This window comes from Microcaecilia unicolor, chromosome 13, assembly GCF_901765095.1.
Source record: "Microcaecilia unicolor chromosome 13, aMicUni1.1, whole genome shotgun sequence".
In the NCBI taxonomy this organism is placed as follows: Eukaryota; Metazoa; Chordata; class Amphibia; order Gymnophiona; family Siphonopidae; genus Microcaecilia; species Microcaecilia unicolor.
Window position 1 is genome coordinate 57,506,776 of NC_044043.1, and position 15,205 is coordinate 57,521,980.

The 15,205-nt window shown below is 46.8% G+C and overlaps 1 protein-coding gene across 2 annotated transcripts in view; it reads right to left on the reverse strand.

The window, feature by feature from the left end:
- TAOK1 (TAO kinase 1) overlaps nucleotides 1-15,205 on the reverse strand; it is a 247,468-nt gene that overhangs the window by 80,840 nt on the left and 151,423 nt on the right. The window contains exon 1 of one of the 2 annotated variants that reach the window (XM_030185737.1): nucleotides 12,439-12,518. The exons of the other annotated variant lie outside the window; for it this stretch is intronic. The gene's annotated coding sequence lies outside the window, so the exon portion shown is untranslated. Of the gene's footprint in view, nucleotides 1-12,438; nucleotides 12,519-15,205 lie in introns of those variants that run through there. 2 annotated transcript variants of the gene reach the window in all.

The following is a 15,205-nucleotide window of genomic DNA, read 5'->3' on the forward strand; positions in this document are numbered from 1 at the left end:
CTATTTCAGTTCATGGCTTTTGATAGGATCTGCAAGTCATCGTTTGGAAATTCTCACTACTGATATTTGGCTGTTGGCACAAAAATGCACAGAAAGATACTAGCCCAGCAGTTCAGCATCCAAAATTTGAGCCAGTACAAAGGTTGAAAAAAGGGGTGTGGTTACCATCCTATATAATAATTTGCACCTCCGTCTGGATGCCTGGGTTTGTAACACAGTTCCCATTGGTCCGCCCTGGGGATGACATCACAGGGCGGACCAATGGGAAGTGAGAGGGGAGGGAAGCCAGTACCAGCCACCGGAGGTGAATACAGAATCGGGCCCCCGAGTTCCATGACCCCCTACCTCCATCCCTCCCTCCACTCCCGTCCGAGTTCCACGGCCCCCCTCTCCTGCGAGTTCCACCGTCCCGAGTTCCATGGCCCACTACCTCCCTCCCTCCTTCAACTGCCGTCCAAGTTCCACCGCCCCGCGCCTCCCTCCCTCTCTCTCTGTGGCCTCCTCCCCTTCGTAAGTGCTAAGTGCTGGCTGTTCTTTAAAACTTTTTATCCCTTGGTCCGCCGGCAACAGTGAAGTGGAGCAGGCATGGCACTTCAGACTGCCTTCGCTTTTATTTCAACTGTGCTTGCCGGGTGTTCTTTAAAACTTTTTACCTCCTGGTCCGTCGGCAACAGTGAAGTGGAGCAGGCACGGCACGGCGCTTCAGACTGCCTTCGCTTTCGCTTGTTTCACCTGTGCCTCTGGTCCCGCCCTTCCGCAAACAGGGAATGAGAGCAGGACCAGAGGCGGAGCGGAAACAGAAGGCGAAAGCAAAGGCAGTCTGAAGCGCCATGCCTGCTCGACTTCACTGTTGCCGGCGGACCACGAGGTAAGTTTTACAGAACAGCCGGCACATACGAATGGGAGGGGCAGCCGCACACGTCCTGCTTCCACTGGGAGGCCACAGACAGAGAGGGAGGGAGGTTTGGGGTTGTGGAACTCGGACGACAGTGGGTGCATGGAACTCGGAGGGCAGGGGACGAGAGAGGGAGGAAGGGAGATGAGAGGGGAGGGGGACCTAGAACTCGACCAGGGGGAGGGGCCTTGAAGGGGAGGGCCGTCCTGGAATTCAGAGGACAGGGAGGGAGGCAGGTTGGGGGGCATGGAACTCGGTAGGAGGGAGGCAGGTAGGGGGGCATGTAACTTGGAGGGGAGGGGGGCTGGAACTCGGAGGAGAGAGAGGGAGGGAGGGAGGGGGCCCTGGAACCTTGTTAGCGCCCATTTCATTTCTGTTAGAAACGGGCCTTTTTTTTTTACTAGTAATGCAATAATTATATACTCTGAGATCTAGCCAAATGCCTCTTATATACTTGTGGTATTTGATAACAGAGAATGTATTTACACATTTTTTTTCTTCTAGTTTGCACTTATATTTCTAGTCTTCAAAATTACACCTTGTTTTATGCACAATCCCTTCAACTTAATACTTTAATGACACTGTAGTGCAATCTGAACATCCACACAGCTTTCTTTAAATATATTATGTTAAAAGATAAATTAGACTTCAGATCCCCGGTTCTGTTATAGCTTTTTTTAAACTACTACTACCTAACATTTCTAGAGTGCTACTAGGGTTACGCAGCGCTGTACAAATTAACAAAGAAGGACGGTCCCTGCTCAAAGGAGCTTACAATCTAAAGGACGAAATGTCAAGTTGGGGCAGTCTAGATTTCCTGAGTAGAGGTGTAGTGGTTAGGTGCCGAAGGCGACATTGAAGAGGTGGGCTTTGAGCAATGATTTGAAGATGGGCAGGGAGGGGGCCTGGCGTATGGGCTCAGGGAGTTTGTTCCAAGCATGGGGTGAGGCGAGGCAGAACGGGCTGAGCCTGGAGTTGGCGGTGGTGGAGAAGGGTACTGAAAGGAGGGATTCGTCTTGAGAGCGGAGGTTACGGGTAGGAACGTAAGGGGAGATGAGGGTAGAGAGATAAGGAGGGGCTGCAGATCGAGTGCATTTGTAGGTTAGTAGGAGAAGCTTGAACTGTATGCAGTACCTGATCGGAAGCCAGTGAAGTGACTTGAGGAGAGGGGTGATATGAGTATATCGGTCGAGGCGGAAGATAAGATGTGCAGCAGAGTTCTGAACGGACTGAAGGGGCGATAGATGGCTAAGTGGGAGGCCAGTGAGGAGTAGGTTGCAGTAGTCAAGGCAAGAGGTAATGAGAGAGTGGATGAACAGTACCGCTCCGCTATATCGCTGGGTATATATCTCCCCTTGCGTTTTCTAGCGGGAATCCTCATTAGTCTTAGATATCTTTATTTTACGATTTGATCTCGTTTTTTCTGAGTAAATCAATCTTCATTTATTCAACACTTATCTTTTTATTCGGCTCTCTTTCGGGTTCGCTCTAACTGTGGGGTTCAGTCTCATGTACTCACTATTTACCCTCGAACTCTCATTTTACCTTTTCTCTTTGCTGGGTCCACTTCCTCTTCCAGTTTTTACAAATTGAAAACATGGCGCCTGTCAGCTGATTATATTATGTCAGATGCCTTGATCTCAACCATTCATTTAGCCTATTCTTTTAAAAGGAACCTTCCCCTTTACTTCTCATACCATTCCCTTGTTCTTTCTACAAAAATACTTTCCACTCGACTCTGCTGTTTAATCCTACTGGGGTTAAGAATCCCAGTCTATATATCTATCTTTGCTCTTTTTGTATCAATTTCCTATCTCTATCTCCTCCTCTTATAGAGCCTGGGATATGATCTATCGCAATGCACCTATAATCACTAAATACATGTCCAGTTTGCATACTATGCTTAACTAATGTGATGTGAATGTGTGGACTGAAGATCACTTCGCAGCTTTGCAAATCTCCTCAATGGAGGCTGACTTTGTGGGCTACCAACTCAGCCATGGCTCTAACATTATGAGCCATGATGTGACCCTCCAAAATCAGCCCAGCCTGTGCATAAGTGAAGGAAATGCAATCTGCTAGCCAGTTGTATATAATGCGTTTACCTACGGCAACCTCGATCCTGTTGGGATCAAAAGAAACAAACTGGGCGGACTGTCTGTGGGGCTTCGTCCGCTCCATGTAAAAGGCCAATGCTCTCTTAACAGTCCAAGGTGTGCAAGCTGCTTTTGCCAGGGTGGGCATGAGGTTGTGGAAAGAATACTGGCAAGACAATTGACTGGTTCAGATGGAACTCAGACATCAACTTCGGCAGAAACTTAGGATGTGTGCAGAGAACTACTCTGTTGTGATGAAATTTAGAATAAGGTGCATCCACTACTAAGACCTGAAAGCTTACTGATCCTACAAGCTGAAGTAACAGCCACCAAGAAAACGACCTTCCAGATCAAGTACTTCAGATGGCAGAAATTCAGTGGCTCAAAAGAAGCTTTCATCAGCTGGGTGAGAATGACATTGAGATCCCATGACACTGGAGGAGGTTTGACAGGGTGCTTTGACAAAAGCAAACCTCTCATGAAGTGAACAACTAAAGGCTGTCTAGAGATAGGCATACCTTCTACACGCTGATAAGCACTAATTACACGAAGGTGAACTCTTACGGAGTTGGTCTTGACAGCAGACTCTGATAAGTGTACAAGCAGAATCTGTGTAGGACAAGAAAGGGGATCAATGGCCTTGCTGTCACACCAGATGGCAAACCTCCTCCATTTGAAAGAATAACACCTTAGTGGAATCTTTCCTGGAAGCCAGCAAGATCCGGGAGACATATCCGAAAGTCCCATGGAAGCAAATTCAACATCTAGGCTGTGACAACCAGAGACTGGAGGTTGGGATATAGAAGCGACCCCTCATTCTGAGTGATGAGGGTCGGAAAACACTCCAATCTCCACGGTTCTTCGGAAGACAATTACAGAAGTTTTTCTCACTAGAGGTATGGGAGGATATGCATACAGAAGGCCTGTTCCCCAATGGAGAAGAAAACCATCTGATGCTAGACTGTCGTGGGCCTGAAGCTGGAACAGAACTGAGGGACCTTGTGGTTGAGAGGCAAAAAGATCCACCAAGGGGGTGCTTCACGCTCGGAAGATCTTGCGGACTATGCCTATATTTAGAGACCACTTGTGAGGTTGCATTATCCTGCTCAGTCTGTCGGCCAGGCCACTGTTTACACCCGCCAGATAAGTGGCTTGGAGAAACATGCCATGTTGGTGAACCCAATGCCACATCTGGACAGCCTCCTGACACAGAGGGCAAGATCTGGTGGCTCCTTGCTTGTTGGTGTGATACATTGCAACCTGATTGTCTGTTTGGATTAGAATAATTTGATGGAGCAGGTGATCTCTGAAAACATTTAGAGTGTTCCAGATCACTCGAAGCTCCAGGAGATTGATCTGAAGATTCATTTCCTGGAGGGACCAAGCTGTGTGAAGCTCATCTACATGAGCTCCCCAACCTAGGAGAGATGCATCCGTCATCAGCACTTTTTGCGGCTGAGGAATTTTAAAAGGAAGTCCCAAGGTCAAATTGGATCAAATTATCCACCAATAAAGGGAGCATACAAGCTCCGGGGACACTTGGATTTCATCTTCTAGACTTCCCATGGCTTGATACCACTGAAAAGCCAGGGTCCATTGAGCAGATCTCATTTGTAAACGTGCCATGTGTGTAACGTATACTGTGGAAGCCATGTGGCCCAACAATCTCAACATCTGTCGAGCTGTGACCTGCTGCGATGTCCAAACCTTGGACGCCAGCGAAAGAAGATTGTCCATACGTGCCTTCAGGAGGTAGGCTCAGGCATTCTTTGTATCGAGCAGTGCTCCTATGAGCTCCAATTGTTGAACTGGATGGAGATGGGACTTGGGGTAGTTGATAACAAACCCTAGTAGTTCCAGCACCCGAATAGTCAACCACATGGACTCCCGAGCACTGTCCTCGGAGGTGCTCTTCACCAGCTAATCGTCAAGATAAGGGAACACATGAACTCCCAGCCTGCATAGCGATGCTGCGACTACCGCTAGACTTGGTAAAGACCCTGGGAGCTGACGCGAGGCCAAAAGGCAACATGTGGTACTGAAAATGATGTGTTCCCAGCCAGAACCTTCTGGTGGGCTGGAAGTATCGGGATGTACGTGTATGCATCCTTCAAGTCCAGAGAGCATAGCCAATGGTTTTCCTGAATCTTAGGAAGAAGGGTGCCCTGGGAAACTATCCTGAACTTTTCTTGGACTAGAAATTTGTTCAGGGCCCTTAGGTCTAGGCTGGGATGCATCCCCCCTGTATTTTTCTGCACAAGGAAGTATCTGGAACAGAATCACTGCCGATCTTCCCCTAGTGGAACGGGTTTGACCGCATGGGCCTTGAGAAGGGCGGAGAGTTCCTCTGCAACTACCTGCCTGTACTGAGAGCTGAAGGAATGGGCTCTCGGAGGACAATTTGGAGATTTGCAAAGCCAATTGAGGGTGTTTCAGAGTCACACTATTTGAAAAACCCACCGGTTGGAGGTGGCCACCTTTGGAGAAAAAACATTAACCTCTCCCTAACTGGCAAGTCATCTGGGACAGACACTTTGATTGTGACTATGCTCTGCTGGAGTCAGTCAAAAGCTCGTCCCTTGCTTTTGCTGGGGAGAAGCAGGGGTCTTGGGTACATGCTGTTGATGAGAAAGAGCACACTGGGGTTGTGCCTGAGCAGGCTGGCAACCCACAGGTTTGTATCTACGCCTCAAATAGGGAGCACTCCGCAACTTACCAAAAAGCCTCCTGGATGAGGAGGCAGTAGAAGATGCCTGGTAGGAGAGAAAAGATATAGCATCAGTGTGCTTTTAATTTGTTCAGCAACCTCTTCTACCTTCTCTCCGAAAAGATTATCCCCTCGGAAAGAGGCATCCACCATCCTCTGCCGGACAGAGTGGTGCAGGTCAGAAACAAACAGAGCAGATCAATCAATGGTGTGTTTCATAACTTTATTATAAGATAATCACCCGACACAGACTGTGTTTTGTCCACAAGGGCTGTGTCAGGGGCTTGCAATCGAGACAAAGCTCAAGACAGGACAAAAAAAACCCAGCGGAATGCCTTCCTCCAGAACAAGGTCAATACATTCGCTCAGTGGACGGGCATCATATGATCGCATCAATCAGCTGATGACCATCCACTGAGCGAATGTATCGACCTTGTTCTGGAGGAAGGCATTCTGCTGGTTTTTTTTGTCCTGTCTTGAGCTTTGTCTCAATTGCAAGCCTCTGACGCAGCCCTTGTAGGTGAAACACAGTCTGTGTCGGGCGATTATCGTATAATAAAGTTGTGAACCACACCATTGATTGATCTGCTCTGTTTGTATCCACGTTGGATTTTGCGGATCGTCTGCCTTCTTGCTTTCCAGGTCAGAAACATGCAGCCATGAGAGTCTGCACATTGCTATACCTTGGGCAGAGATTCTGGATGCCACATGAAAAGTGTCGAACGTGCCCCTGGCCAAGAACTTGCGACACACCTTCTTCTTGATCAACTGGCGAAACAGCTCGGCCTGCTCTGGAGGGAGCACATCTACCAATTCTGACAGCTGCCGGACCGAGTTCCGCAAGTAGATGCTCGTGAAGAGCCTGTATGACCGAATATAGGTGATGAGAATAGAGGGCTGATACACTTTTTCTCCCAACAGGGTTCTAGCTTCTCTGCCTGGGGGAGGCAAGGCATAGTCCCTAGTCTTTTTGAGAGCGGCATCCACCATCATATAGTTGTGGGGTAACTGAGACCTCACCAACCCAGGTTCCCTGTGGATTCGATACTGGGTGTCAATTTTCTTTGGGACCACAGGGACAGAGAGAGGGGATGCCCAGTTCCTGATGAGAACTTCCTTGAGCACCTCATGGAGAGGATCTGTCACTGCCTCCTTAGGAGGGGAGGTGTAGTCCAGGACCTCGAGCATCTTGGCCCTGGGCTCATTCTCCACTTCTACGGGGAAAGGAATGGCCTCAGCCATTTCTCATACAAAAGAGATGAATGAGAAGCTCTCAGGTGGAGAGAGTTTTCTCTTAGGTGGAGAGGAGGGCTCAGAGGGGATCCCATAGGACTCATCTAAGGAAAAGTACCTGGGATCCTCTTCTGATTCCCATGAGCACTCCTCTTCAGTATCGGCCAGCACTTCTCTCAAGGATGTCCGAGACTGGGCCCACCTCAACATCGAGGACCATATCCTCGAGAATGGTGTCGAGGAGCTGGCTCCCATCTCGACACTGACCACCATCGACGCCAGCCAAATTCCTCCACCGATGGCAAAGCGGTACCGGCCTGGGTGGCAGTCGACACCGGGGCCGCAAGTGGCATTGGTGTCTGAGGCCGCAACGCGGGCTGAGGGCCAGATGGGGGCTGCAGTGGAAGGTCGGAAGGCATGGCAGGCACAAGCACCCCTGATGCCAATGCACATAGCTGAATGAGGCCTTCCAGGAGCTAAGGGATGTGCTCATCGAGGGTCGTCGTCGATAAAGGCTGTGAAGCTGGTTGGGGCCGAGGTTGCAGAATCGTTGGGGCCAGTGCAGGAGCAGAACCTCGGCTGCTAGGAGATGTACACATCGGCACCTCCTTGATAGAGGGGGAGCGGTGTCAACGCTTCTCGGGTGCCAAATCCCTTGGCGCCCCAGAGCTCCCAGCACCGAGTGTCAAAGGAGATTGGTGATGGTGCTTCTTGGCCTTCGCCCAATGCATGTCACCCATGCTCCTCGGTGCTGACGTCAAATCCTCACATCGTCTCAGGGTTGGGTCCGACGATGGATGGTCCAGAGGGGCCTGCATAGCAGGAGGCCTCGAAACAGGTGGAGACCCACTTGATGCCTCACTGCTCCCAGTGTCACGGGGTCTCATGGTAGCCATCCCTACTGTGACTCCCGATGCCGGTGCAGCACTTGACGTCGACGCCTCCGACCTCAATGCTGATGTCGAAGAACCGGACCTGGCCGCAAAAATCTCACACTGAGCCTCTCGGGAAATTTGGGTCCTTTCCTTCATACGAAGGCAAAGGACACAATTGGCAGGGCTATGGTCAGGCCCGAGGCACTGTGGACACCAATAATGGGTGTCTTTTCCTGAGATGGTCCGCTTGCACCATGTACAGTGTTTCAAGCCACTGGGAGTCTTCGATGACAAGGAAGGAAAAATGGCTTTGGCAAAATGTAAAAAGTCACGATTGTACCTAAAAAGAGGAAAGAGAGGCACAAAAAGGAGACCCGACCGAGCAGGCCTAAAACTGTACCGCGCTGAAAAAGAACTAAAACTTAAACACGGGCAAAAGTAACTACAGACTGTAAGGAATTTTTTTTCACAAACTGAAAAGAAAGGGAGGAAAAAAAAGGGAAGCAGGTAGCAAAAATACTGCTAAAAAGGCACAAACACAGCTCTCTCCCGGACGTGTAAAGAACAAGCAAAAAAGACAGTCATCCCTCACGTGGAGAAAATGAAACTGAAAGGCGTGGGCACGCTGCGAGTAGGAAGGTATGGGCACATGCGCAGTGGGGCACTGCTCGTGCTCCAGAAAGCTGTCTTTTAGTCTGTCTGGTATTTTGCAGGCCCAAGCGATGCGGGATACATCAACCCACTTGTGAAAATGGTAAGATTGCCTGTCCTCAGAGAATGCTAAACTGCATATGTGCAGTGTTTTTTTACATCTGCATCATGTGCAGAGCCACCTCAGTTCACAATAAAGCTTTAATTTAAGAGAAGGCAGTTGCTAGGGGAGGTAGGCAGGTTTTGTGAGAACTATGTAATCTGCTGTCCTCAGAGAACCCCTATTACAAACAAGCATCTCTGCTGTCTCCAAGGACTAGTACGTTACATACTCCTGACACATGAGAATTCCAAGCTACATGTTACCTTTAACAAAACAATGAAGATAAAACAGAGACAAACAGCACACTGGTGGCAACAAAACAGATTTTTTTCTGAAGATGTAAACAAACACAACTGGATAAAGGTGAACTAGTTGATATTGTATGTATATTCTGATTTTCAAAAGGTGTTTCACAAACATCTTCCTGAGACACTCCTTAGGAAATTAAAGAGTCATGGGACAGAAGGCAATGTCTTTTTGTGGACTGAAATGTGGCTAAAGGAAAGGAAACAGAGTTAGGCTAAATGGTCAGTTATTCACATGGAGTGTACTAAGGGTCTGCACTGGGGCCGATCACTGGAGAGGAATGACGAGTGAGGTGATCAAATTTGTGGATGAGACAAAATTATTCAAAGTCGTTAAAATGGCAGAAGACTGCAAGGATTTGCAAAGAACTAGGAGACGAGTATCTATATGGTTGATGAAACCTAATGTGGACAAGTGCAAAATAATGAAAACTGGGAAAATAATCCCAACCACAGGTACAAAATGCTGGATTCTGAGTTAGGAACTACTACCTTGGAGTCATTATGGACAATGTATTGAACTTTTCAGTCCAGTGTGACATGGTTGCCATAACAGCAAATACAGAAAACAGAGAACAAATGTGAGAATATTATCAAGCCTCTGTGAAGCGGTCCATGGCCCATAAGTACCATGTGCAGTTCTGGTTATGGCATCTCAAAAATGATGTAGCGGAACTCAAAAAAGATTCAGCAAAGGGCAATAAAAATGATAAAGGAGATTTACTTCCCTTTCGAAGAATGGCTAACAGTTTGGAGCTTTTCAGCTTGGAGAATAAATGACAGAGGGGATATGACAGAAGTTTATATAAAATGAATGGTGTGGAACAGTTGAATAGGAAATGGCTGTTTTACCTTTCATGCAACACTAGAACAAGATGACACTCCATGAAACTAACAGGCAGAGTGAAAATTTGTAAAAAGCATTTTTTCACTCATTATTAAGCTGTGGACTTTGTGGGTAGAGGACATGTTCAAAATGACTAATAGAGTAGGGTTCAGAAGAGATGTGGCCATGTTCCTAGAGAAAAAGTCCATGAACAACAGGAGTGGGGGAGCCTGGAACATCTCAGTATGTTAATGCCAAAGCAAAAATGAACCAAAGGAACCTATATACACATAGAACCCACTATTAGCTGGAGAACCCTCTGCAGACTGCAGAACATTAAAGAAAACAATGTACAATGGATAGGAAGGGCAGTCCAACCCTAAGGACTATCAAGACTCCACAGTCTTCCTGCAAGAGTCTTGGTCTAGCAGAACTCAAGGAAAAGAAATCATCAAGTAAGGGTAAATTTCATCTTCCTCATCATCATAAGCCAGTCCAGACTGACGGGATGTACAAAAGCTTTATCCCAATGGATGGGTGGAAGACAAAGGTCTCTGCAACACAGCTCTACCAAAAGCAGCATTTAATCTTTCCTAGACATTAATTTTGTAATACTTCACAAAGGAATGCAGCCAGAACCAAGTCACCATTCTGTAGATATCCTCTAGGTTGATCATCTAAGCTTTTGCCCAGGAAGTCACCAGGGTTCTAGTCAAGTGAGCTCTCAAGCCCACTGGAACCCCCTTCCAATTGAGGAAGCAAGCTGCTCCTATTGCTTCCTAAATCCAGTGGGCAACTGAAGACTGAGGGTGGTTTCCTCTTTGCACAGACCATGAAACAATACAAAAAATCTATTTGACTTACAAAAGGAATCTGTGATTTTTAAGTTCAGCAAGTGAGCTCTATGGATATCCAGCTTACAAAGAGCTCAGGCATAACCTCATTTGTCTCTCTCTGTGTACACCAGAAGTGAGACCAGCTGATTTAAATGAAAGAGGAACATTACCTTCCAGAAGAAAGGAAGGTGTGGTCCTAATGGAGACAGATGGGTCGATGATCAGAAGCAAATGCAGGCGCTAGAGGCTATTAGCGCCATACTAACACCTGCGTTTGTTACCGCCCCATGATCAGAGCCCCCAAGTGAAAACGCGCTCTGACCGCAACTAGCATGCTAAACAGGGTTCTTCATGCAAGTAGTATGCATTTGCATGCTAAACATATTCCTCCCCAATGATCAGTGGGCAGCACTTCAAACATTGGTGCACTGTCTGTAGCAAACCCTACGCCAACTCGGAGTTGGCATTAGGGTTTGAAGACCACTAGGAAGGAATAGTTAGCCCTGTCCAGCATGCTAGCAGGCCCCCCATTCCCCCCCCCCACCGCAGGAGCAGAAACCCCGACCCCCCCCCCCACTCCAAGCCAGCAACACAGGGGCTGGAAGTCCGGTGGACCTCCAGTCCCCCACCCAAACCCCCGACACAAGTTCACTGGGGGCTGTTGATCTGGTAGATCTCCAGCTCCCCTAACCCCTCCCTTTGCATCCCCACCAAAAAAAGCCCTGGTGGCTCACTGGGCCTCAAATCAAGCCCCCCCCCCCCAACCTGGTGGTCTAGCGGCCCTCTTCCCTGCCCCCCTCCTCTTCCAGCGCCACCTTAAAAATGGCGGCACCTAGGACTACCCAGTGCATTCTCGGATGCGCTGGGCGGGGCTTCACACCATATAAGGGAATTTCTCCCTTATATGGTGTGAAACCCTGCCCAGCGCATTCCAGACTGCACTAGGCACGGCTGGGCGCCATTTTCAAGGCAGCACTGGAAAAGGAGGGAGTGTACTACCTCCCTCCTCCAACAAAGATAAGGGGGGGGGGGGAAGAGGGCTGCTAGACAATCAGGCTGGGGGGGGGGGGCTTGATTTGAGGCCCACTGGGACACAAGTGCTTTTTTGGGGGGATGCAAGGGGGCTAGGGGCCCCCGTGAACTTGTGTCCAGGTAGGGGAGAGTCAGAGGAACTCAAGGTCCGCTGGACTTCCAGCCCCCATGTCGCTGGCTTGGGGTAGTGGTTTGGTGGGGGCATTAGGCCACCAGGGCCTTGCTGTTTGGGGTCTGGTGGTCCCACGGACCTTCAGTTCCTGTGTTTCACAGGTCTGGGCTTTTGAAAGGCCGGACCTGTCAAACAAGTGCAGGAGGATTGTGCCTATCCTCTCGCACTTTACCCTATGATCAGAGATAATACAGTGTATAAATTTGAATGCTATTATCGCTGATCATAGGGGTGGTAAAGCCCCACATATTCCAGCGCTATTTTTAGAGCACTGCTTGGAACAGCATGGGGCTTTCCATCATCTGGGCAAGAGTCAGCCAGAAAAGACAGTTAGAAATCCCTGCAAGAAGAGGCCTGCAGCTTGGCTGAGCAAATGGCTACCAAAAATACTGCCTTCAAGGATAAATCCTTCAGTGAAATATGCTTCGAAGGCTCAAAGAGGGATTAGAAAGTGCTTGCAAAACCCAACTAAGGGAGAATGACCCCTGCAATGGGGGCTGAATTTGCTCAACTGCTCACATGAATCAACCCATATCAGGCTGCGCTGCCAGAAAGTCTCCATTGACCCTACCTCTAAAGAAGAAGAGAGCTATCACTTGAACCTGCAGAGAATTAAGGGATAGGCCCTGCTTAAGAGCACGCATAAACGGCCAGAATCAATGGTAGAACCACACACTACAGAGACAGATCTCACTCAGTGTACTAACCTTCAAAGGACTGCCAGACATGGCCATAAGTCAAGGAGATGGACGACTGATATGCCCAAAGGAAGGATGTGATGACAGAGGGCTGGTGGCCCTTCCACTTCAAGTGCTGCTTCTCAAGGGTCAATCTGTAAGCCAAAAGGAATCCAGACTGTGGGGGAATCCAGCTTGGGTGGTTGAAATAATTACAGAGGTGAAGCAAGCCATTAAGACCTCACTAGATAAATGCTTCCAAATATTAAGGATAAGCTGGACATCATAGATGCCTGTCTTGAATCACTGGAAGGAGTTTTCAGAACAGTGTCAAAGGGTTTCCAATTTGGAGGACCTTGTGCACCAAATGACTACCTCTCACACTGAATTGGTCAAAATAACTACGCCCAAAGAAAAAATAGATGACACTGAAAATCGGTCCCAACGGGGGAACTTGCGTTTAGTCGGTCTGCTGGAATCCATCACAGAAGCAGAGCTCAGAGGAATTCTTGAAAACTGGCTGATGAACTCAGGGGGCCCCCTAAGAATTGAGTGGGCTCACTGATTAGGACAATGAAGGACTACTGACAACAGTCCCCGAGTGGTAAACCTTAAACTTTTAAATTATACTCATACAGCAGAAATTCTTCATGCTATCCACACTAGAGAACCTTTAACCTTTGAAAACAAACTAATATTATGTTTTCAGGAATTTTCGGTTCTTGTTTCTTCCCTACAGACAGTTTACGTGCTGATATGCACAAAAATCACAATTGGCTTTGATGTATCCTTATCATTTGAAGGTTTTTATTAAGGTTAAACCTCACCTTTTAGACACTATAGATGCTGCAAGATCATTCCTTCAACAACTGTTGGCACTAGAACATGCAAATGCTGTTCTAAAACAGGCTTCCTTGAATAATGGGTGGACTTGAAGAATTCTCCAATGATTCCTGATGATTTGAGTAGCTTCAAAGCTCCCAGAGGTGTATTTTAAAACACATGTAAACACTGAATCTTCTACCTCCACTTTATTGTTAGACTGTAATAGATATTCCTGGTGGCTATATTTCACATGTTTGTATGCTCTACCCAAAACTTTATTGGGATATCCCTGATTTTTCAACTTGGAGATCAAGTTCTTAAAATCCATTAGAACATATTCTCCAAAACTTAAGCATCTGCAAATAAGGGAGGCTATTCTTAAGATGACTACTTTCAAAATGTGGAATAGTATTACGATCTGTAGGCTTCTTATAAACCAATGTCCAAAAACCACAGTCACTCTGCAATACTGATACATCCCAAAAATTCAAAACATCAAACAAGTGATGGCTTGTAAAAATAATATTCTGGTCATATTGATCCAACCAGTCAACAAAAACAGAAAATTGTTTGATAGTACCCGTCCACAGAATAAATATGTCATTAATGTAGCAGTACCAACAGTATAAAAATTCCTGATAAGGAGCTTTGCTTAACCACAGATCTTCAAATGCTATCATGTACAAGCAGGCAACAAGAGGGTGCAAACATAACTCCCATTGCTACACCAGATAATTGCAGGTATTGTTGACTTTAATACTGTCCACGATTCTACTATGGATAAATCTCAATCTTCATCAATTTTCAATAAACTGGGTAAATTAATTCCAACATAGTTGCATAAATTGAATAAAACAACATTCCTAAGCAACCATGACACATACACAGTCTTTATTACATATCATAAATATTCTAACACAATTTACTAAAACATATCACATTCTAGTGCTGTTGCTCATAAACATTGCACATTCAACTCTTACTTTCACAACACACAATGCCCCTAAAAAAAAAAAAAAAAAGAGCAAAAATAGCTAAACGAGCACCCAGATTATCTGGTGAAGGACTGTCTAGATAAGTACTGAGTTACTTGATTTTTGGTAACAAAATCAAGAAACTCAGTACTTATCTTGGCAGTCTTTCACCAGATAATCCCAAAAACAACTTTATAGTTTCACATATTTTTCTGATGAACACTGTGCAAAGTCCACAGCAAACTGCACAACTACCACAGTCATCACAGTGGACTACTGTCAATCGTGATCCATTGAGTTGATCCTTTGAATGTGGCCGCTAAATTTTCACAGGCTTGTGGTGAACATCCTACAGTTATATCCAGCCAGGTACATACATAATGCTCCAAAAATCCACAAAGCACTGATGTCGATACTGTCATCCAGCCATGACCCTACACGGTCCATGTTTCGCTAAAAAAGCGTCATCAGGAGTCAAATATCGGCAAAAAGAGCAGCAGGAAACGCCATCAGGCTCCCACGCTATGCAACGGGTAAGTCAAAAGACGTCTGCACTGACGCTGGGGAGTTATGTGCACTGTCAATGTTATTTGGCCCCCAACATACAATCTTTTTTGAGGAGTTCAAAATGAACTGATTTTCCTTAAGCCAGAACAAATCATGGTCAGACAATCATTAAGTTTGGATAGATCGGGCGAGAGGGGATTGACTCGATGGAGGAGCAGGATGTCGTCCTCATAATAAAATGCCTGTATCCCAGAGTCCTGAATAATGGCAGTTAGAAGATAATAAAAAGGAAGAGAACAAAAATGAAACCCTGGAGGACTCCATAGAGAACAGAACATACTTTAGAGATCAGGGATGAATGAGAAACACTGAAAGGATAAAAATATGTGTAGATTCCAAAGATGGTGTCCTAGGCAGACACACTGAATGGAGTTTGTTGCCTTAGAAAAAGCCTCATTTTAGCAGTATTATTGCTTGAATATGGTAAAGTG